General features: G+C 43.4%; 1 protein-coding gene across 5 annotated transcripts in view; it reads left to right on the top strand.

Annotated features, from left to right (window-relative positions):
• The window catches only part of LOC100662637 (zinc finger BED domain-containing protein 4-like), a 53,106-nt gene that overhangs the window by 20,001 nt on the left and 8,526 nt on the right, over positions 1 to 24,579 (top strand). Inside the window, exon 1 of one of the 5 annotated variants that reach the window (XM_023542011.2) lies at positions 20,857 to 21,102. The exons of 3 other annotated variants lie outside the window; for them this stretch is intronic. The gene's annotated coding sequence lies outside the window, so the exon portion shown is untranslated. Of the gene's footprint in view, positions 1 to 20,856; positions 21,103 to 23,628; positions 23,646 to 24,579 lie in introns of those variants that run through there. One more of the 5 variants, XM_064283328.1, reaches the window with a different exon arrangement.

Here is a 24,579-nt window from a genome sequence, read left to right as displayed (position 1 = left end):
TATTGGGTGTTGTCCTTCCCTTCACCTAAAGCAGTTCTTATCTACTAATTAATCAATAAAACCCCTCTCCCTCCCTCCCTCCCTCCCCACCTCGTAACCACAAAAGTATGTGTTCTTCTCAGTTTTTATTATTTCTCAAGATCTTATAATAGTGGTCTTATACAATATTTGTCCTTTTGCCTCTGACTAATTTCACTCAGCATAATTCCTTCCAGGTTCCTCCATGTTATGAAATGTTTCACAGATTCGTCACTGTTCTTTATCGATGCGTAGTATTCCATTGTGTGAATATACCACAATTTATTTACCCATTCATCCTTTGATGGACACCTTGGTTGCTTCCAGCTTTTTGCTATTGTAAACAGAGCTGCAATAAACATGGGTGTGCATATATCTGTTTGTGTGAAGGCACTTGTTTCTCTAGGGTATATTTCGAGGAGTGGGATTTCTGGGTTGTATGGTAGTTCTATTTCTAAGTGTTTAAGATAACGCCAGATACATTTCCAAAGTGGTTGTACCATTTTACATTCCCACCAGCAGTGTATAAGAGTTCCAATCTCTCCGCAGCCTCTCCAACATTTATTATTTTGTGTTTTTTGGATTAATGCCAGCTTGTTGGTGTGAGATGGAATCTCATCGTAGTTTTAATTTGCATTTCTCTAATGGCTAATGATCGAGAGCATTTTCTCATGTATCTGTTGGCTGCCTGAATATCTTCTTTAGTGAAGTGTGTGTTCATATCCTTTGCCCACTTCTTGATTGGGTTGTTTGTCTTTTTGTGGTTGAGTTTTGACAGAATCATGTACATTTTAGAGACTAGGTGCTGGTCTGAGATGTCATAGCTGAAAATTCTTTCCCAGTCTGTAGGTAGTCTTTTTACTCTTTTGGAGAAGTCTTTAGATGAGCATAGGTGTTTGATTTTTAGGAGCTCCCAGTTATCTGGTTTCTCTTCATCATTTTTGGTAATGTTTTGTATTCTGTTTATGCCTTGTATTAGGGCTCCTAGGATTGTCCCTATTTTTTCTTCCATGATCTTTATCGTTTTAGTCTTTATGTTTAGGTCTTTGATCCACTTGCAGTTAGTTTTTGTGCATGGTGTGAGGTATGGGTCCTGTTTCCTTTTTTTGCAGATGGATATCCAGTTATGCCAGCACCATTTGTTAAAAAGACTATCTTTTCCCCAATTAACTGACACTGGTCCTTTGTCAAATATCAGCTGCTCATACGTGGATGGATTTATATCTGGGTTCTCAATACTGTTCCATTGGTCTATGTTCTTGTTGTTGTACCAGTACCAGGCTGTTTTGACTACTGTGGCTGTATAATAGGTTCTGAAATCAGGTAGAGTGAGGCCTCCCAGTTTCTTCTTCTTTTTCAGTAATGCTTTGCTTATCCGAGGCTTCTTTCCCTTCCATGTGAAATTGGTGATTTGTTTCTCTATGACCTTAAAAAATGACATTGGAATTTGGATCGGAAGTGCGTTATATGTATAGATGGCTTTTGGTAGAATAGACATTTTTACTATGTTAAGTCTTCCTATCCATGAGCAAGGTATGTTTTTCCACTTAAGTATGTCCTTTTGAATTTCTTGTAGTAGAGCTTTGTAGTTTTCTTTGTATAGGTCTTTTACATCCTTGGTAAGATTTATTCCTAAGTATTTTATCTTCTTGGGGGCTACTGTGAATGGTATTGATTTGGTTATTTCCTCTTCGGTGTTCTTTTTGTTGATGTAGAAGAATCCAAGTGATTTTTGTATGTTTATTTTATAACCTGAGACTGCCAAACTCTTCTATGAGTTTCAGTAGTTTTCTGGAGGATTCCTTAGGGTTTTCTGTGTATAAGATCATGTCATCTGCAAATAGAGATAATTTTACTTCCTCCTTGCCAATCCGGATGCCCTTTATTTCTTTGTCTAGCCTAATTGCCCTGGCTAGGACTTCTAGCATGATGTTGAATAAGAGCAGTGATAAAGGGCATCCTTGTCTGGTTCCCGTTCTCAAGGGAAATGCTTTCAGGGTCTCTCCATTTAGAGTGATATTGGCTGTTGGCTTTGCGTAGATGCCCTTTATTATGTTGAGGAATTTTCCTTCAATTCCTATTTTGGTGAGAGTTTTTATCATAAGTGGGTGTTGGACTTTGTCAAATGCCTTTTCTGCATCAATTGATAAGATCATGTGGTTTTTGTCTTTTGTTTTGTTTATGTGATGGATTACATTAATGGTTTTTCTGATATTAAACCAGCCTTGCATACCTGGTATAAATCCCACTTGATCAGGGTGAATTATTTTTTTGATATGTTGTTGAATTCTATTGGCTAGAATTTTGTTGAGGATTTTTGCATCTATGTTCATGAGGGATACAGGTCTGTAATTTTCTTTTTTTGTAATGTCTTTACCTGGTTTTGGTATCAGGGAGATGGTGGCTTCATAGAATGAGTTGGGTAGTATTCCGTCATTTTCTGTGCTTTGAAATACCTTCAGTAGTAGTGGGGTTAACTCTTCTCTGAAAGTTTGGTAGAACTCTGCAGTGAAGCCGTCCTGGCCAGGGCTTTTTTTTGTTGGGAGTTTTTTAATTACCGTTTCAATCTCTTTTTTTGTTATGGGTCAATTTAGTTGTTCTACTTCTGAATGTGTTAGTTTAGGTAGGTAGTGTTTTTCCAGGAATTCATCCATTTCTTCTAGGTTTGTAAATTTGTTACAGTACAATTTTTTGTAATAATCTGATATGATTCTTTTAATTTCATTTGGTTCTGTTGTGATGTGGTCCTTCTCGTTTCTTATTTGGGTTATTTGTTTCCTTTCCTGTATTTCTTTAGTCAGTCTAGCCAATGGTTTATCAATTTTGTTACTTTTTTCAAAGAACCAGCTTTTGGCTTTGTTAATTCTTTCAATTGTTTTTCTGTTCTCTAATTCATGTAGTTCAGCTCTAATTTTTATTATTTGTTTTCTTCTGGTGCCTGATGGATTCTTTTGTTGCTCACTTTCTGTTTGTTCAAGTTGTAGGGACAGTTCTCTGCTTTTGGCTCTTTCTTGTTTTTGTATGTGTGCATTTATCGATATAAATTGGCCTCTGAGCACTGCTTTTGCTGTGTCCCAGAGGTTTTGGTAGGAAGTATTTTCATTCTCGTTGCATTCTATGAATTTCCTTACTCCCTCCTTAATGTCTTCTATAACCCAGTCTTTTTTCAGGAGGGTATTGTTCAGTTTGTAAGTATTTGATTTCTTTTCCCTAGTTTTTCTGTTATTGATTTCTAGTTTTATTGCCTTGTGGTCTGAGAAGATGCTTTGTAATATTTCGATGTTTTGGATTCTGCAAAGGTTTGTTTTATGACCTAATATGTGGTCTATTCTAGAGAATGTTCCATGTGCGCTAGAAAACAGTATACTTTGCAGCAGTTGGGTGGAGAGTTCTGTATAAGTCAATGAGGTCAAGTTGGTTGATTGTTGTAATTATGTCTTCCGTGTCTCTATTGAGCATCTTACTGGATGTCCTGTCCTTCTCCGAAAGTGGTGTGTTGAAGTCTCCTACTATAATTGTGGAGGTGTCTATCTCACTTTTCAATTCTGTTAAAATTTGATTTATGTATCTTGCAGCCCTGTCATTGGGTGCATAAATATTTAATATGGTTATGTCTTCCTGATCAATTGTCCCTTTTATCATTATGTAGTGTGCTTCTTTATCCTTTGTGGTGGATTTAAGTCAAGTCTATTTTGTCAGAAATTAATATTGCTACTCCTCTTCTTTTTTGCTTATTGTTTGCTTGATATATTTTTTTCCATCCTTTGAGTTTTAGTTTGTTTGTGTCTCTTAAGTCTAAGGTGTGTCTCTTGTAGGCAGCATATAGACGGATCGTGTTTCTTTATCCAGTCCGAGACTCTCTGTCTCTTTATTGGTGCATTTAGTCCATTTACATTCAGCGTAATTATAGATAAATAAGTGTTTAGTGTTGTCATTTTGATGCCTTTTTATGTGTGTTGTTGACAATTTCATTTTTCCACTTTTTTGTGCTGAGACGTTTTTCTTAGTAAATTGTGAGGTCCTCATTTTCGTAGTGTTTGACTTTATGTTTGTTGAGTCGTTACGTTTTTCTTGGCTTTTATCTTGAGTTATGGAGTTGTTATATCTCTTTGTGGTTACCTTATTATTTACCCCTATTTTTCCAAGTAAAAACCTAACTTGTATTGTTCTATATCGCCTTGTATCACTCTCCATATGGCAGTTCTATGCCTCCTGTATTTAGTCCCTCTTTTTGATTATTGTGATCTTTTACATATTGACTTCCGTGATTCCCTGTTATGAGTATTTTTTTTTTTAATTAAACTTAATTTGTTTTTGTGATTTCCCTATTTGAGTTGATATCAGGATGTTCTGTTTTGTGACCTTGTGTTTTGCTGGTGTCTGGTATTATTGTTTTCTGACCAAACAATATTCTTTAGTATTTCTTGTAGCTTTGGTTTGGTTTTTGCAAATTCTCTAAACTTGTGTTTATCTGTAAATATCTTAATTTCGCCTTCATATTTCAGAGAGAGTTTTGTTGGATATATGATCCTTGGCTGGCAGTTTTTCTCCTTCAGTGCTCTGTATATGCCGTCCCATTCCCTTCTTGCTTGCATGGTTTCTGCTGAGTAGTCTGAACTTATTCTTATTGATTCTCCCTTGAAGGAAACCTTTCTTTTCTCCCTGGCTGCTTTTAAAATTTTCTGTTTATCTTTGGTTTTGGCAAGTTTGATGATAATATGTCTTGATGTTTTTCTTTTTGGATCAATCTTAAATGGGGTTCGATGAGCATCTTGGATAGATATCCTTTCGTCTTTCATGATGTCAGGGAAGTTTTCTGTCAGGAGTTCTTCAACTATTTTCTCTGTGTTTTCTGTCCCTCCTCCTGTTCTGGGACTCCAGTCACTCGCAAGTTATCCTTCTTGATAGAGTCCCACATGATTCTTAGGGTTTCTTCATTTTTTTTTTAATTCTTTTATCTGATTTTTTTTCAGCTATGTTGGTGTTAATTCCCTGGTCCTTCAGATGTCCCAGTCTGCATTCTAATTGCTCAATTCTGCTCCTCTGACTTCCTATTGCGTTGTCTAATTCTGTAATTTTATTGTTAATCTTTTGGATTTCTATATGCTGTCTCTCTATGGATTCTTGGAACTTATTAATTTTTCCACGATGTTCTTGAATAATCTTTTTGAGTTCTTCAACTGTTTTTATCAGTGTGTTCCTTGGCTTTTTCTACAGTTTGCCTTATTTCGTTTCTGATGTCTTGAAGCATTCTGTAAATTAGTTTTTTATATTCTGTATCTGATAATTCCAGGATTGTATCTTCATTCGGGAAAGATTTTGATTCTTTTGTTTGGGGGGTCGGAGAAGCTGTCATGGTCTGCTTCTTTATGCGGTTTGATATGGACTGCTGTCTCCGAGCCATCACTGGGAAACTAGTTTTTCCAGAAAATCTGCTAAAAAAAAATGCAGTCAGATCCCTATCAGAATTGCCTTTGGATTGTAACCGCCACCTTGTTCCCTGTAAGGACGAAAGTCCGAGATTTGGATCGTATATGCTTGGCTGTAGCTGGTTCTGTGTTTTTAGTCCAATTAGGGGTGGAGTTTTGGTTCCTGGGTTTTTTTTTTTTTTTTTCCTTCTCTCAGGCCGAAAGAGTGGGTAAGGAAAAGACCAAAAGAAAAAAAAAGCGGGGGGGGGGAGCATAGCCGCTGTGGAGCCGGAGCCGTTCTCCCTCTGGCTCAGGCAATTCCAATGTTAATGAAGCCGCTTGGGGAGGGTGGGGGAGGGATCAGCGAGATAGGAGGAGAGTAGCACCTCAGAATATAGCCAGAGTTGCTTGTCTTGCTTGGAATGACTATTATATCTAAGATTCTCGAGGGGCGTGTCGCCTATGTGTGCTGGCTGTGTGGAGATTGCCCCCCCGGGGTCTGGCCCTCTGAAGCCACCCACTGCAGTCCAAATCCTAGCGTCAAGGTTCCCCTGCTGGGACACTTTACTCCTGGCTCCAAAATCAGTCGCTGCCTCCCGGGGACTTCTCGTCCCGCCAGCCGCGTTGCCGCGCCGCCTCCGCGAACCAGCTGGGCCCCGTCCCGGGGTTAGTTCAGGGGAGTGGAGCAGCTCTCTATGCTTGTGCCGTGCCAGCGCCCAGTCAAAATCCCAGTGGCACGATTCTCCGGCTGGGACGCTGCTCTCCCAGCTCCAAGACCAGTCACTGCCTCCCGGGGACTTCTCCCACCGGCTGCGTCGCCACGCTGCCCGCGCACACTGGCTGGGCCCCCTCCCGGGGTGAGTTCAGGGGGGTATGGCTGCACCCCTCGTTTGCGCTGTCAGCTCCCCTGGGCTCTGTCCTAAATCGGGCGCCAAAGGTTACCTGACTGGGACGCTGGCTCCGGGCTCTGAAAACAATCGCTGCTTCCCCGTATTTGTTCGTTTTCCGTCTCTAAATTTGTGTTTGTTGTTCAGGGTTCGTAGATTGTTATGTATGTGATCGATTCACTTGTTTTTTCGAGTCTTTGTTGCAAGAAGGATCCGAGGTAGCGTCTACCTAGTCCGCCATCTTGGCCCCCCACCAGTGACATTTTTTAATGAGATAGAGAAAAAAATCACCAACTTCATATGGAAGGGAAAGAGGCCCCAGAAAAGTAAAGCATTACTGAAAAATAACGACAAAGTGGGAGGCCTCACACTACCTGACTTCAGAGCATATTATACTGCCATGGTAGTCAAAACAGCCTGGTACTGGTACAACAGGTACATAGACCAGTGGAACAGAATTGATAATCCAGACATAAATGCATCCACATATGAGGAACTGATATTTGACAAAGGCCCAAAGTCTGTTAAATGTGGAAAAGACAGTCTTTTTAACAAATGGTGCTGGCGTAACTGGATACCCAACTGCAAAAAAATTAAAGAAGACCCATACCTCACACTATACACAAAAACCAACTCAAAATGGATCAAAGACCTAAGTATGAAATCTAAAACGATAAAGTTCATGGAAGAAAAAATAGGAACAATGCTAGGAGCCCTAATACATGGCATGAGCAATATACAAAACATCAGTAAAACTGCAAAAACAGCAAAGAGAAATTAGATAACTGGGAGCTCCTAAAAGTCAAACACCTCTGCTCATCCAAAGACTTCACCAAAAGAGTAAAAAGATTACCTACAGATTGAGAGAAAGTTTTTAGCAATGACATCTCTGATCAGCGGGTGATCTCTAAAATCTACATGGTACTGCAAAAACTCAACAACAAAAAAACAAATAACCCAATTAAAAAATGGGCAAAGTATATGAACAGGCACTTCACTAAAGAAGACATTCAGGTAGCTAACAGATACATGAGGAAATGCTCATGATCATTAGCCATTGGAGAAATGCAGATCAAAACTACAATGAGATTCCATCTCACTCCAGCAAGGCTGGCATTAATCCAAAAAGCACAGAATAATAAATGTTGGAGAAGTTGTGGAAAGACTGGAACACTTCTACACTGCTGGTGGGAATGTAAAGTGGTACAGCCACTTTGGAAATCAATTTGGCGCTTCCTTAAAAAGCTAAAAATAGAACCACCATACGATCCAGCAATCCCACTCTTTGGAATATATCCTAGAAAAGTAAGAGCCTTTACACGAACAGATATATGCACACCCATGTTCATTGCAGCACTGCTTACAATAACAAAAAGATAGAATCAACCAAGGTGCCCATCAACGGATGAATGTGTAAATAAATTATGATATATTCACACAATGGAGTACTATGCATCGATAAAGAACAATGATGAATCTGTGAAACATTTCATAACATGGAGCAACCTGGCAGGCATACATTGAGTAAAGTTAGTTGCAAAAGGACAAATATTGTATGAGACTGCTATTATAAGAACTCAAGAAATAATTTAAACAGAGAAGAAAATATCCTTTGATGGTTACGAGACGGGAGAGGGAGAGAGGAAGGGAGAGGGGAATTCACTAATTAGATGGTAGAGAAGAACTAATTAAGGCGAAAGGATGGACAACACACAATACAGGAGAGGTCGGCACAAGGAAATTTCCTGAATAAATCGAACACTTCGAAGGCCAGAATAGCAGGGGCAGGGTTTTGGGGACCGTGGTTTCAAGGGGACATCTAGGTCAATTGGCATAATAAAAACTTAAGAAAACATTCTGCATCCCATTTTGGAGAGTGGCATCTGGGGCTTTAAACGCTAGCAAGTGGCCTTCTAAGATGCAACAATTGGTCTCAACCCATGTGGAGCAAAGGAGAATGAAGAACACCAAAGAGGCAAGGTAAGTGTGAGCTGAAGAGTCAGAATAGGCCGCATAAATCAAAGACTACATCAGCCTGAGACCAGAAGAACTAGATGGTGCCCAGTTACAACTGATGACTGCCATGACCGGGAACGCAACAGAGAATCCCTGAAGGAGCAGGAGAGCAGTGGGATGCAGACCCCAAATTATAGTAAAACAAAACAAAACAAAACAGACTTAATGGTCTGACTGAGAACAGAGGGACTTCACAGATCATGGTCCCCGGACCTTCTGTTAGCCCAAGACAGGAACCATTCTCAAAGCCAACTCTTCAGACAGGGATTGGACTGGTACAAGACAGAAAATGATACTGGTGAGGAGTGGGCTTCTTGGATCAAGTAGACACATGAGACTATGTGGGCAGCTCCTGTCTGGAGGGGAGATGTGAAGGCCAAGGGGGACAGAAGCTGGCTGAATGGACACAGAAACACGGTAGAGGGAAGGAATGTGCTGTCTCATTAGGGAGAGAGCACCTAGGAATATATAAAAAAAAAAAAAAAAATTTTTTTAAGGTTTTTATGAGAGACTCACTTGTTTTGTAAAGTTTCACTTAAAGCAGAGTAAAAACTTAAAAAAAGAGACTCTCAAACTTGCTCGTGAACATCAAGTAACTAAACTAAAGGAAGAAATGATATAAAAGAGCTGAACAGAAAATTTCAAAGTGTGACTGGAGAAGATAAAATGTTATAATGACATGTGCAAAGACATGGAGATAGAAAACCAAACAGGGAAGAATACACCATTTCTCAAGCTGAAAGAAATGAAGAAAAAATTCAAGTCTCGAGCTGCAATATTGAAGGATTCTACAGGGAAAATATTAAACAATACAGGAAGTATCAAAAGAAGATGGAAGGAATACACAGAGTCACTATACCAAAAAGAATTGGTTGACGTTCAGCCATTTCAGCAGGTAGCATATGATGAAAATCCAGTGATACTGATGGAAGAAGTCCAAGCTGCGCTGAAGGCATTGGCGAAAAACAAGGCTCCAAGAATTGACAGAATACCTACCAATTGATACGTTTTAACAAACCATGAAGTACCCTTTCTGCCTGTCTGTTTTCCCAAGAGTTACAGGCTGTACTTGGTCCCGTGATATATCAAGATAACCCCCCCAAAACAGGCTAGCATGCCACCGGAGCCACCTTTCCAAGAGAGGGGAAGGCTCACTGTCAGCAGATGCCTGGTACACAGATGATTCTAGCTGAGGTATGCCATATGTAGATGGCTGTGGCTCTGCAAGCCTCCACTGATACCATTTGGTTTCAAATGGGCTCAGGACAAGGCAGTCAATGGGCTGAGCTAAGGGCCGGGTGTATGGTCATCACCTACGAACTCCGGCCCTTAGTTGTGTGTATGGCTAGCTGGACGGTAGTGTGTGGGCTATGTTGAAGGACAACAGCATAAGGAGCAGTGGATAATAGCGGGTAAAGTCCTCTGGGGAAAGCTTTGTGACAGGACATCTTGGATCACCTCTACACTCTGGGTGATGACCTGTTTTCCATGTAGCAGCCCATTCACCCCTTTCCCTGCCAGAAGACCAAGAAGCAGATGCTATAGCATGTGTTAGAACGGTGCATCCCATGGGGGGACACTGCCCATTACATTCACCAGAAAAGTGAACACTGTAGTGCCCATGTTGGTTGGAAAATAGCCAGGGAGGCAGGCATAGTAGTAAAGCGTGGTGATCTAGTGGGTGCTGTGTAGAATTGCCCCATGTGCTCACGCCATTGCCCAAGACGTCTGCCACACAATCCTGGGAAGAGACACAAGAAAACACTACCAGTCATGGACTGGCAGTTAGATTTTACAGGGCCTCTACCCGCCCAGTGAAGGAGCAAGTATGCTTTAGTTTGTGTGTACACTGTCACCTGCTTGACACAGGCAGTCCCATGTAAACGAGCAAACCACGCTGCTAGGATGAAGGGGTTGCAAAAATTGAGTGTTAGGTACGGGATACCTTGAAGGGTTGGCAATGACCAGGGGACAGACTTCATAGGTCATGATGTGCATGCATGGGCAACTGAGAGCAGCATTACCTCCCACCCTACAACCCCCAGGCCATATGCCTGGTGGAAAGGAAGAACCTTGTCCTAAAACAACCAGTACCAACCCTTACAGGTAAAGCTTCCCTGGTGGGCTGGTAAATTCAGCTCCCAATGGGGCTTTATCCCCATATGCCAGACTAGGAGCCCCAAGTGATCCTCCAGCAATGATTCAAGTGATGTCACAAACTCCAGAAGAGCACCCATCAAGGTTGTTGCCCGAACAAAACAGTGTGGTCCTCTAGACATCTGAGGACCTGGCACTGGAAAGTGAAATCATACGTAGGCACTTGTCATAGGTCATTCTGTCTGCGTGGATTGGTTACTTTGTCCCTCTGGAGGCGGAGGAACTGATCTGTCTAACTTGGGAACCCACCATCCTATAGCATGGAGGGCCTCGGCAGTCATGCTTCACATGGAAGGGAACGATGGCCATACCATGAGGGTTGGAAGTGAATCTGCTTTTCTGGCATACAGCAAAATGGGTGACTTTACTCACAGCCTCTCAGGTGACCTCCCCAGGGTAGCATGTATGGTATATTCAGCCAGGGAAGATGCCTAAAGCAGCCACTGTTCTCACTACCCAAGGAGAAGCCGCTAGTGTGATCCTAATAGAAGGGAAAGACCTACCCCTCTTGGTACCTAACAAACACCTGTCTTTCCCTTCATAGGTGTGGCCTACTCTGCTTTCTTCCCTTTGGGGCTGCCACCCTCTTCCTGGAGTGGGGTCACAGCTTTGCTGCAGTACACAATAAAAGCAGGCACTGGGTCTGTGGACAACTCCCTGTCTCAAGTGCTGAAGGCCTGCCTCGGAGTGTGGAGCACTTACTTGAGTAGATTGGGCCGCCCTCTAGTTGACATGGTGTTTTGTTGGGTCTTGGTCTTTTCCTGGGTATAGGGTATGTCTGCTGTTTGTCTATACTGCAGGTGTGGTCTGTGCCTCCACTTAACAGCAGTGCTGTCTATCCCTACCTAAGTGACACATCTTCTCGGGGTCCTCAGAGACTGCAGAAAACGAGGAGTGTGTCAGATTGTAAGGGCTGGCCTCAAGGGTGGACTGAAGAGGAAAACAGGCATTATGAGACTGAAACATGGCTGCCCTCATGCTTTTCCATTGGTTAACTGCTGTTTCTGTTCATTGTTGTTTTCCGAGCCCGTTATGTGATCTTGCTGAAGTTGTCTTATGTAACTCTCTGGCGTGGAGCCAACTTTGTCATTGACCACTATAAAACCTCCACACCGTTACTACTGGATGCAGAGAACTGCTTTGGTCTTGTGGCTGCCAGGGACCACTTGGCCTCCGTAATAAATCTCCCTGATAAAGACTCCTTTGCCACCGCACTGGAGTTGCATGCCTCTTTCCTTGATCTCAGCACCCTTCTATTTTGGTGACAAATTTCAAGTTACTGGTCTGTGCCTAGAGAGTGTGCAGCATATTAAAATAATTGTGATATAGAATTTGTTGCGTGTAGGGGTTGGTTCAGTCATTTCAAAGTGAGGGCAAATTTATGTTAACATTAAAGGGCAAATAATGCGTTGTCCATAAGTCGGATGTCTGTAACCAGGGGACTGCCTGTACAAGTAAACACAGTGAAACCTGTGAGAGCCTGAGCTCCACAGGACTGCTTTGTTTTTCCGGGTCTTGCAAATTTTCCACCTTTGATGGAGTGCAGTATTATCACTTTTCTGTTGTTCTCTCTTAGTGGAAAATATTTGAATTGTCCTTCTGTGACAGGTTCTGGCTTTCATAGTTTTTTTGTGGCCTTTACATTTAAAAGACAGCTTGGCTGGATATAAAATTTTTGGCTCACGTTTTCTTTCCTTGAGTGCCATAAATATGTCAGTCTATTCTTTTCTACTATAAAGTGTTGCTGTCAGAATTATGATAAACTTAGTGGTCTTTTTTTTGCTTATAAGTGACCTTATCTTTTGTGTAGACTCCAAAGGATTTCTTTTTAAGTTCAGTAATCTTACTAGAATATACCTCAGTGTTAATTGTTCAGGATTTTTTTTCCCCCAGCTATATGATATGCCCTTTCAGTATGTAGTTTTGAAATTTTTTAAAAATAATTTTTATTGTGCTCTAAGTGAAAGTTTTTTTTTTACGCGGAAGTTTATAAACCAAGTCAGTCTCTCACACAAAAACCCATATACACCTTGCTACACACTCCCAATTACTCTTCCCCTAATGAGGCAGCCTTTTCTCTCCCTCCACTCTCTCTTTTCGTGTCCTTCTAGCCAGCTTCTAACCCCCTCCACCCTCTCATCTCCCCTCCAGGCAGGAGATGTCAACATAGTCTCAAGTGTCCACCTGATCCAAGAAGCTCACTCCTTACCAGCATCCCTCTCCGACCCATTGTCCAGTCCAATCCATGTCTGAAGAGTTGGTTTTGGGAATGGTTCCTGTCCTGGGCCAACAGAAGGTCTGGGGGTCATGACCACCAGGGTCCTTCCAGTCTCAGTCAGACCATTAAGTCTGGTGTTATAAGAATTTGGGGCCTACATCCCACGGCGCTCCTGTTCCCTCAGGGGTTCTCTGTAGTGCTCCCTGTCAGGGCAGTCATCAGTTGTAGCCGGGCACCATCTAGTTCTTCTGGTCTCAGGATGATGTAGTCACTGGTTCATGTGGCCCTTTCTGTCTCTTGGGCTCGTAATCACCTGTGTCCTTGGTGTTCTTCATTCTCCTTTGATCCATGTGGGTTGAGACCAATTGGTGCATCTTAGATGACTGCTTGTTAGCGTTTAAGACCCCAGACGCCACTCTTCAAAGTGGGATGCAGAATGTTTTCTTAATAGATTTTATTATGCCAGTTGACTTAGATGTCCCCTGAAACCATGGTCCCCAGACCCCTGCCCCTGCTACGCTGGCCTTTGAAGCATTCAGTTTATTTGGGAAACTTCTTTGCTTTTGGTTCAGTCCAATTGTGCTGACCTCCCCTGTGTTGTGTGCTTTCCCTTCACTTAAAGTAGCTATTATCTACTACCTAATTAGTGAATACCCCTCTCCCACCGTCCCTCCCTCCCCCTTCTCGTAACCACAAAAGAATGTCTTCTTCTCAGTTTGAACTATTTCTCAAGTTATTATAATAGTGGTCTTATACAATATTTGTCTTTTTGCAACTCATTTCACTCAGCATAATGCCTTCCAGGTTCCTCCATGTTATGAAATGTTTCACAGATTCATCGCTGTTTTTTATTGATGCGTAGTATTCCATTGTGTGAATACACCATAATTTGTTTATCCATTCATCTGTTGATGGGCACCTTGATTGCGTCCATGTTTTTGCTATTGTAAACAGTTCTGTAATGAACATGGGTGTGCATGTATCTGTTCGTGTAAAGGCTCTTATTTCTCCAGGACACATTCCAAGGTGTGGGATTGCTGGATCATATGGTGGTTCTATTTCTAGCTTTTTAAGGATGCACCAAACCGATTTCCAAAGTGGTTGTACCATTTGACATTCCCACCAGCAGTGTGGAGGTGTTCCAGTCTCTCCACAGTCTCTCCAACATTTATTATCTTGTGTTTTTTGGATTAATGCCAGCCTTGTTGGGGTGAGATGAAATCTCACTGTAGTTTTCTTTAATGGCTAATGATCGTGAACATTTCCACATATATCTGTTAGCTACCTGAAAGTCTTCTTTAGTGTCTATTCATATCTTTTGCCCATTTTTTAATTGGGTAATTTGTCTTTTTGCAGTTGAGTTTTTGCAGTATCATGTAGATTTTAGAGATCAGGTGCTGATCAGAAATGTCATAGCTAAAAACTTTTTCCCAGTCTGTAGGTAGTCTTTGTACTAGTTTTGAAATTTTTATGTGAAAAAAATTTTTTAAAGTTACGGTTTTTTGTATTCTTGTCTCTTTTTCGGGGTAGAGGGGATAGGATCTATTATACATGTATGTTGGATTTTCTTTACCCGTCATCTAAATAGATCGATTTTTCTTGAGTCTTTTTACCTATTCATTTATTTAAAAAAATTATTTTCTCCTGTTTCTCTGTAGCCGTCACCTATGGGATTTACTTGCTCATGTTCCTTCTAGTTTAATCTTCATTGGTTCCTTGGTGATCCTTGCATAGTATATGTCACCCTCTGTGTTCCTCATTTTTGTCATGTGTAAAAGGAGTCATACTATACCTTCCTTGTAAGATTATCATGTGGTTTAAATGAGGTGATACAGGTAAAAACTCAAGAAAAGGTTTACACACAGAAAATAACCAGTGTTTCCCTGTTTCTTTGCATGTCTAGTAATTTTGTTTGTACGTATTTTTAATTTTACTTTATTGGGGTGAAGGATTTTGTTACATTCTTTTGAGCATTGTTGAGACTTGCTTTATGATGTAGTTAGTTTGAATCAATTTCATCCTCCTGAGGCTTGCTGTTAAGCTTTGTGAGGGTGGTTCCTGAACAGCCTTTGTTTTGGCCCCCACTACTAAGTTAGTACCTTCCAAGGACGCTACTCAAAGTCCACATGTCAGGATGCCATTCTGCTCTTGGTCGTGGGGAACCCCAGCTGTTTCCAGCCCTATGTGAGCCCTGGTTTCTTAGTGCATCGGTAATAGAAATACCACAGGTGTGTGTGTGGGCTTAAAAAATAAAAATTTATTTTCTCACAGTCCAGGAGGCTAGAAGTCGGAATTGAGGACGCCTGCTATTGGGAAGGCTCTCTCTCAGCTCTGGGGGAAGATCCTTGTCTCTTTCAGCTTCTGTGGCCCTGGTGTTTCTCAATTCGTTAGTGATCTTCACGTGGCATTGTCCAGGCATGGACTGGTGACTTGAAATTTGCCTCCAAAGTTGGAGGATGCCGAGAGACTGAAGAAGGAGGCAGGCATCCCCAGTGTGGTGGAGAAGGAGTTCATTAGGGAGACTTACAGATGAGGCCAGTCCTGGATGGCCGCCAGGACCAGAGCAGATCTCTGCACCCTGCAGCGGGAGGGCAGAGGTTTTTAAGGGTAGCGGACAATAGTGGCTACAATCCAGGGGCTTATATATGATGACTTAGCAAACAGTAGTGAACTAGCGAACCGCATGAGGGCATTCATGTTCAGGCTCACAAAGCCTGTTTCCCCTTTAGTCTACCCCTCAAGGCCAGCTCTTACAATCTGCCACGCTCCCCATCTTGTGTTGTAGTACGAGAGACCCTATTCCCTCCCCGCTGGGAACAGATGGAGAAGCAGGGTTGGTCAGGTGCTGTATGGTACCCTCATGTGTACAAGAGACAGAAAGTTACTGTGCTCATAATAGGGGGAAGGCTTCTCTGACAAGGAGAAAGAACTGGGAGAGAGAAGGTGTCTTAATTCCCAGCCTCCTTATCAGAGAATGTTCTGGGCCCAAGGCCTTGTCTTAGGCAGCCTGGGTAGGAGGCGTAGAGGCAGACCATTCCCCAACAGTTCAGCCCCCGGCTCCCGTCAGGGTGTCAGAAAAAGAAGCAAAGCAGTGCCAAGTCCTGGTACGCCTGTGACCCGTTTTGGATGTTGAGCTGCATGTCTGTGGTTTGGTACGTAACTCTGGTGGGTATCACATCTGTGCATCATTGAGGTAGCATTTAATGAGGGTTACTAGCCTGGACTGTCCCTGGCAGGTTGGTCAGGCCTGCTTGGAGGAGAGATTCCAACACCCATCCCAGTTACAGCTTAATCCAAGCGAACTGAATAGATCAAAGCACTGCATTTGTCCAGCCTTATGTATGTAAAACACGTCCAGATTCATTTATATAAAAACAGCGTCTATCTTCCAACATGGCCCGTTCTATGAACAGCACACTCTTCAGTACAGGTAATACAAACACTCCCTTTCTCAGCACAGTTGAACAAGGTGTTCCCATTGCCAGAACAGGCTAATTCAGATGTGGTTTAGTCATTCACTGTACATTGGACCACTTGGTCATATTCTGCTAGTTCTCCGTGTCCAGTAACATCAGACTCAGAAGTACCGTTCTCAGAGTCAAACCATCCAGTCTCATGCCGTTTACATTTCTAACACACAGAGAGAAGGTTCCTTCTAAGGCTGGAGCACTCCGCTCAGGCAGCTTTCATGTTTTAGTGAAATGTTTTCCACGAGCAGTGGAGCCCACCGACCGTATTCGTTTACCATGTTTTCCACTGCAGGCAGCTTTCATGTTTTAGTGAAATGTTTTCCACGAGCAGTGGAGCCCACCTACCGTATTCGTTTACCATGTTTTCCACGAGCAGTGGAGCCCACCGACCGTATTCGTTTACCATGTGATCACCTTCGTTCTCCTGGCTGCACATTCAGTTCTACGAGGTGTCCTCCTTGTTGACAGGTCAGCTGGGACCGTGTGGGGAGGTGACTCGTCATCTTGGCTCAGATGTTGACAGAGCCAACAGTTGGTCTGATTGGTAGCTCCAGCAAAAGCCTGTATCATTGGGGCTGAGGGATGAGGGGCCTGTACATCCTTGTGAGATAATCTGGAAAGAAACGGAGACAACGTTAACAATCCTCCCCCATCTCCCGTGGGACTTGAGGTGAGGGTTGCCTGGGTATAGCCACCCAAGCTGTCTGTCCGAGGCTTGAGGCAGTGACCTCTGTGGGAACTCAGATCTTTTGTTAGAAACAGTTATATACAAAAGAAACACGTTTTATTGAATAGACAGTTTGATCAGACATATGGTTCAAATGAGAAATGCCCTTGCAGGGAACTGCAGCATGGATACCCCAGACTGCTTGTCTGAGATGTATAGTTCAGGTTGGTGTTGTCTTGTCCCCTCGCATCAGCTGTTTAAGCCTGTACGTTGTAGAGCTCAAGGGCCCCTGTGGCTTGGTGGTGACAGAGAGCATGAAGAGTTTATTCAAGATCCAGGGGAAACCTCTGTATAGGATAAAAGGCCCCAATATGATTTACCTGCTGAGTACACCCTGGCCTGTTGGCTTGGGAATCTGTCCCTGGGCAGGTTTTAGCCTTGGCCAGGGTCTCGTAGGCAGGTCAGTTTTTCTGTGCTGACCGGTGTTTTCTGATGACAGTGATAGTCCATGCATGTAAGCCCAGTTTAGGGCGGTGTGTGAATCTCAGTGGGCCATCCTGTGTGATCTCCGTGGGCCATCCTGTGTGAATCTCCACGGGCCGTCCTGTGTGATCTCCATGGGCCGTCCTCCCTTAAATCCAGGAGGTGGTTGGTTGCGCATCTCTTTGTTCTGGAGCAGAGAGTGCTTCAGCCTCTGTAGTGGGTTGGCAGGAGTGGTCTGCTCATTGTTGTTTTCCCCTCTCAGTGTAGGGGCCTTTCTGGTGAACAGCCACACAGGTAACAAAAGCTTACCAGGAGCAGAACTGATTTTTTTTGTGTGTGTCCAGATGTCTCATCCCCATAGGGACTTGCTGTATATGGCAGTCTGAGGGTTTTCAGTGGCCACATCGAATGGCCAGGCTATTAGCTGTAGCCCGTGTCAGTTTCTGTGTGCCCACTAAAATGGCCCTAACTGCAGCAGTTCCCATCAGGGCTTGGAGGCAAAAGTATATAGAAGCGTACATTAATAGGTAAACATTATGAATACATATAATAGGGGTTTGTAGGGGTCCAGGGGGGACTTATCCATAGTCGGGCTTGGGCGAGGATCTCAGTGATGGTGACCACAGACTCGGAAAGTTTTCCTCATTTTGCTGCCAGGTGTTGTAGAGATCACCGTCACCTGTGCGGTGGTATCTAAAATCCCAAGGCATTCAGTTCTTTTCATTTCTCATTGAACTTTAATTGTAACATAAGGCCTTTGGTCCTCCTTCGTGACAGAGACACCTAAGCTTAATCCTCAGTCTAATTATTTCTGAAAGTCGGAAGATCTGGGCAAAGTTGGCAAAGCCCTCAGTCCTTTGTGTGACCACGACTCCACCATACAAGTGCCTGGGTTCAGCCCAGCGGCCTGGTAACCCGGAGGCAGGCCCTCCTGTATTAGTTTGCCCGTTACTATTGTAGCTGCAGCTACGTTGCTGCTGTTATGTTGCTGGGGGCCGTTATCAGAGAGTTCCAGAGAGGGCCTCTAAGGTCTCTTCAAGGCCCCTAAACACAAACTATCTTGAAGGGCCTTTTTTTGTTTGTTTGATTTGTATTGTGCTCTAAGTGAAAGTTTACAAATCAAGTCAGTCTCATACAAAAATGTATATACACCTCGCTGTGTACCCCAAACAACTCGATAGCACTATTATGTACTCCTAGTTGCTGTCCCCCTAATGAGACAGTACACTCCTTCTCTCTACCCTGTATTTCCATGTCTATTCAGCCAGCTTCTAACCCCTTCTGCCCTCTCATTTCCCCTCCAGACAGGAGCTGCCCACATAGTCTCATGTGTCTGCTTGATCTAAGAAGCTCACTCCTCACCAGTATCATTTTCTATCTCACAGTCCAGTCCAATCCCGGTCTGAAGAGTTGGCTTTGGGAATGGTTCCAGTCTTGGGCTAACAGAAGGTCTGGGGACCATGACCTCCGGGGTCCTTCTAGTCTTAGTCAGACCATTAAGTCTGGTATTTTTACAAGAATTTGACGCCTGCATCCCACTGCTCTCCTGCTGCCTCAGGGGTTCTCTGTTGTGTTCTCTGTCAGGGCAGCCATCGGTTGTAGCCAGGCACCATCTAGTTTTTCTGGTCTCAGGCTGATGCAGTCTCTGGTTAATGTGGCCCTTTCAGTCTCTTGGGCTCATAATTACCTTATGTCTTTGGTGTTCTTCATTCTCCTTTGCTCCAGGTGGGTTGAGATCAATTGATGCATCTTAGATGGTCTCTTGCTAGCGTTTAAGACCCCAGATGCCACTCTCCAAAGTGGGATGCAGAATGTTTTCAAGGGCTTTTTAATCCTTTGTTTTTCCTGCTGTTTTCTTGCTTCGCATGGGTGTTACAGGATGTTCTTAGCACCAGGGACCTGCTTAGCCCCTCCGACTGTCTCCAGTCCCATTGTTGGAGGGCTCTGAGCAATGGCTAGGGGATTGTTCACATAGCCCCTGAATCTCCCATCTTCACACACCTGCTGGAGAGCGATTCTAGTTGCTTATCCTGTTGGTAGATGCAGCTGCTCAGTACATCAGTTGTGGCCCCAAACAACTGCCTCACATTCTTTTGTTACTGTGACTCTCTCTGCAGAGCTCTTACATGCACTTCAGCAGCTAGCTGGGCTTCCGTGGCCAGCCGAAGCAGCATCCACCCCACAGCTGCTACTACTGCTCTCTTAGCTTCTTTTCCACACTTAGAAAGGTGTGCGTCTGCCCCAGCTGGGATATGCTGCTTGGCGACCCTGCAGAAAAGCATACGGGCCAGACCTCCCCATGTGGAGACCGCCGGCCAACCCTGGAGGTCCTCCTCAGAGGCCTCACTCCCACTCACCGTTTCCTCGGGGCTCACCAACTGCCAAGCATGGACCAGTAACTTGAAATTTGCCTCCAGAATTGGAGGGTGCCAAGAGATTGAAGAGGCGGGCAACTCCAGTGTGGCAGAGAAGGAGTTTATTAGGGTGACTTATAGACGAGGCCGGTCCTGAGCAGGTCTCTGCAGCCCGCAGCGGAAGGGCAGAGGTTTTATGAGCTAGCGGGCAGTAGTGGGTACAACCCAGGGGCTTACAGAGGATGGCTTCGCAGACTGTAGTGAACTAGTGGACCACATAAGGCGTTCGTGTTCGACCTCACGGAGCCTCTTTACCCTCAGGTGTCTTCCCCCATTTGTGCTTGCTTCTGTCTCATCTCCTTTTATAACTGAGAAGTGATTAGGTTTTTCTTAAGTTGATTTTAATTAGCTGTTTTTCTCATTTTAACTTAGAAAATTATACATTTGCAATTTCTTTTAAGATTCGTTTTTGAAATACAGCTGACACACCATAACATTTACCCTTTTAAAGTGTACAGCTCAGAGGTTTCAGTGTGTTCACAAGGGAGGGCCTGCATCACCACTAATTCCAGAAAGGCTTCATCACTCTGTCCCCTTCTTCGCTCCCCCACCCCCGTCCTTGGCAACAGCTTGTCTACTTTCTGTCCCTGTGGGCTTGGGTATTCTGGACATTTCATTTAAATACAGTCATGTGGTAAGTGGCCTTTTTGTGTCTGGTTTTTCACGGTTTGTCCACGTTGTAGTGTATATCAGAGCTTCATTTTTTTTAAATCACTAAATATTACTTCGTCGTATGGATTTACCACATCTTATTTATCCATTCATCCGTTGACAGACGTTTGGTTGTTTCTATTTTTGGCTGTTGTGAACACTGCTGTGAACATTTGTGGACAGTTTTTGCATAAGCATGTTTTTACTTCTTCTGGGTATACACCTAGGGGTGGAATTGGGCCAGATTGTAATGTATGTTTAAATTTTGAGGAACTTACCAAGTTATTGGGCAAAGTGGTTGCACCATTTTGCATTCCTGCTAGCAATGCATGAGGCTTCCCGTCTCTCCGCGTCTTCGCAGCACTTCTTGTTGTCTGGCTTTGTGATTGTAGCTATCCTGTCAGTGGATGTGTGCCATTGTGCTCTTGATTGGCATGTATTTATACTTCCAAGTGTTGTATCTTCCAAATCTGGCTTTTCATTTTCTTTTTGTCATTTTTTTATTGCTATATTTTATTTTTTAAAAGCAGTTATGTATGTGGAATATATACAGAGAATATTACACAGTTACTTACATGTGAATGCATATAACGTTTAAAGAAATAGTTGTATGTAATATGTACCTATGTTGTATCCAGTATGCGGTGATTCCTGTAAGTGAGGTCCCTGGAATTCTGCATCTGTTTACTGCTTTTGCCGACTCTCACATAATGGTAGGTGTTTCCTTGTGTGTCCAGTGATACTTTATTTTCATGCTAATTTTTATTTTGCGTTTTTATTTGGCTGAACTTTGTAAGACTCATTATCGGGAATTCTCTCCTTCAGAAACAATCTGCATTTATTCTGCAAAGTGGTTCTGTTGAACCTGGGAACACTTTACAGGATGATCACACACATCCTCCTCTGCCTAGGACGTGTTTGATTTGAGTCTTTTGTCCCAGCTCACTCCCTTTCATTCTCGGAAACGTCCTGGTTTGGAAGGTAGTGTATGGCTACCTTGATGCTTTGATTCCGGAACGATTCAGGAGTCTCGGGTTCAGTTCCCCTACTTTGTGGTGGCTCAGAGTATGGCCTCAGCCCAAGTAGTTGAAGCATTTGCCCTCAGACGGCCTCACGTTCACATGTGTTGACGGCTTGGCTCACCTCTCCCATGTGTTTTCCCCTCACTTGTCCGTTTGTTTGCTCATTTCCCTTGGAGAGTTCTGGCCTTTTTTGTAAGCTAAGGGAGGCTTTAAAGAGTACATTTGTTGTATATTTTCTAGAGCCTAGTTTTGTTATAGTGAGTGCTCTTCAGGGTATTTATGCAGCCAATTGCTGAGAATGTTTTTGTTACTTTTTTGCTTTATCATTGAACTGCTCCACTCCTACCCCACGCCCATTCATCATCCTTTAACATTTCCTCGCTTATCGTGTCCTGATAACTCCTGCCCCTTCCTGATCTCAGTCCTGTCCTGCTCCTTTATCCCTTCACAACATCGTGAATCTCCCATTAGTTGAAACTGTAAGATACTTGGTGATTGTTGTCTCTCCTGCGGGCTGTCAGGCCCCCGAGGCGTGGCCGCATGGTTTCCCTGCTGTCTAGTCTAGTTCCTGCACAGTTGTAATACAGCGACGTGAACTGTCTAAACTCAGGAGGGCTAAGAATCAGGATCAGCACAAAGCTGGTTCCTACGAGGCAGAAGTCGGGTATACCTCCGCCTTCCTACTATCCCCCCAATTTGTTGCAACGGCCACACAGGATTCATAGACCATACTCACAGTTACGTGGTTTGTTAGGGAAGTAGCTGGTTATGGACCAGGATCGACATGGAAGTACTGTGAAACCTGTGGGAGCCGGAATTCACTGGGACCGCCTTTTCCTCTGGGTCTCCCAAGATTTCTGCCTTTGACAGGGTACAGTCTTACCACTATTCTATCGCTCTGTATTAGTGGGAAACGTTTGCGTTTTTCTTCTCAGACAGGTTTCCATCTTACACAGGTCCCAGCTGTCACAGGTTTTACTGTAAGAGGAACAGCGTCAGGAGGCATATAGGCCTCAAGCGGTCAGCAGACACTGCTTCTCTGCCCTCTGCCAGGCAGATGCCCCACCTTGGCTTCTCTGCTGGGTGGCTGCCTTCTCTGCAGTATATGCTTCTCCGCCATCGGGCCTCTCTGCTATCAGCCATGGGTACCTGTGTTGTACCTTGAGTAGGGGCATAAATTATATATCAAAACAACCTTTTTTTATGCTATTGGAGGTTTCTGTTCATAGTCTCCTAATCCTTTATTAATAGGTTGTTTGAATTTGAATTCTTCATTTTTGGTTTATTTTGCAGTGTCAGGTTATTTTCATTGTGTAAGTAGATTGCAAAAAAGAAAACAACTTTTTCCACTTTACTTTTTTTAATTGAGCTTTCTGGATGTTCTGTCCTCCACCTAAAGTTTTGTGTTGAAGCCTCCTAATACTGTGGAGCTGTCCCTCTCTGTCTTCAATGCTGTTAGAGTTTTATGTATTGGAGCCCTGTGGTTGGGTGCATATATATTTATTACGGTTATATCCTCCTGGTGTATTGACCCTTTAATCACTATATAGTATCCTTCTTTATCCTTTGTGGTGGATTTTACTTTCAAGTCTATTTTGTCAGAAATTAAAATCGCCACTCCTGCTGTTTCATGACTGTTGTTTGCTTGATATATTTTTTTCCATCCTTTGAGTTTTAGTTCATGTCTTTAAGCCTAAGGTGTGTCTCTTGTAGGCAGCATATAGAAATTTTTTTTTTTTAGTTTTCATTGTACTTTAAGTGAAAGTTTACGAGTCAAGTCAGCCTCTCATGTAAAAATTTATACACATCTTGCTGTATACTCCTAATTGCTCTCCCCCTAATGAGACAGTACACTCCTTCCCTCCACTGTCTCTCTTCTTGTCCGTTCGGCCAGCTTCTAACCCTCTCCGCCCTCCTGTCTCCCCTCCAGACAGGAGCTGCTCACATAGTCTCATGTGTCTACTTAATCCAGGAAGCTCACTCTTCACCAGCATCATTTTCTGTCCCAATGCCCAATCCCTGCCTGAAGAGTTGGCTTTGGGAAGTAAAAACACACACAGCAAAACCTTCATTGATTCAGCAGCTTCCACGTGCACAATTCAGTGACCTTGAATCTGTTCTTCATGTTGTACAACCTTTTCCACTGTCTTTTTCCAGATTTTTCCATCGCCATTAACATCAACTCAACGCTCCCTAGGCAAAACGCCCCCATTCTCTTCTCTCTTCTACCCCAGGTAACCACTAATAATCCTTGTTGTTGTTGGTAGGTGCCGTCAAGTCTGTTCCGACTCATAGCGACCCTGTATACAACAGCGCGAGACACTGCCCGGCCCCGCACCATCCTCACAATCGTTACGCTTGAGCCCACTGTTGTGTCCACTGTGTCAGTTCATCTTGTTGAGGGTCTTCCTCCTTTTCGCTGGCCCTCTACTTTACCAAACACGACGTCCCTCTCCAGGGCCTGATCTCTCCTGATGACATATCCAAAGTATGTGAGACCAAGTCTTGCCATCCTTGCTTCCAAGAAGCATTCTGGTTGCACTTAGACAGATCTGTTTGTTCTTTTGGCGGTCCCTGCTATATTCAGTATTCTTCGCCAGCACCACAATGCAGAGGTGTCAGTTCTTCTTCAGTCTCCCTTATTCATCATTGAGCTTTCTCATGCATATGAGGCATGAGATTGGATCAGGCACACCATAGTCTTCAAGGTGACATCTTTGTTTTTCAACACTTTAAAGAGGTCTTTGCAGCAGATTACCCAGTGCAGTGTGACTTTTGATCTCTTGACTGCTGCTTCCATGGGTGTTGATTGTGTATCCAAAATGAAATCCTTGACAACTTCAGTCTTTTCTCCTTTTCTCATGATGTTGCTCATTGGTACACTTGTGAGGATTTTTGTTTTCTTTATGTTGAGGTGTAATTCATACTGAAGGCTTTGGGCTTTGATCTTCATCAGTAACTGCTTCAAGTCCTCTTCACTTTCGGCAAGCAAGGTTTTGCCATCTGCATAACGCAGGTTATTAATGAGTCTTGCTCTAATCCTGATACCCTGTTCTTCTTCATACAGTCCAGCTTCTCGGATTATTTGCTCAGCATACAGATAGAATAGGTGTGGTGCAAGGATACAACCCTGATGCACACCTTTCCTGTCTTTAAACTACTCAGTAT

The sequence above is a fragment of the Loxodonta africana genome, chromosome 4 (assembly GCF_030014295.1).
Source record: "Loxodonta africana isolate mLoxAfr1 chromosome 4, mLoxAfr1.hap2, whole genome shotgun sequence".
NCBI classification, from domain to species: domain Eukaryota; kingdom Metazoa; phylum Chordata; class Mammalia; order Proboscidea; family Elephantidae; genus Loxodonta; species Loxodonta africana.
The sequence above is the reverse complement of the archived record's forward strand: the minus strand, read 5'-3'. Positions and strand labels throughout refer to the sequence as shown.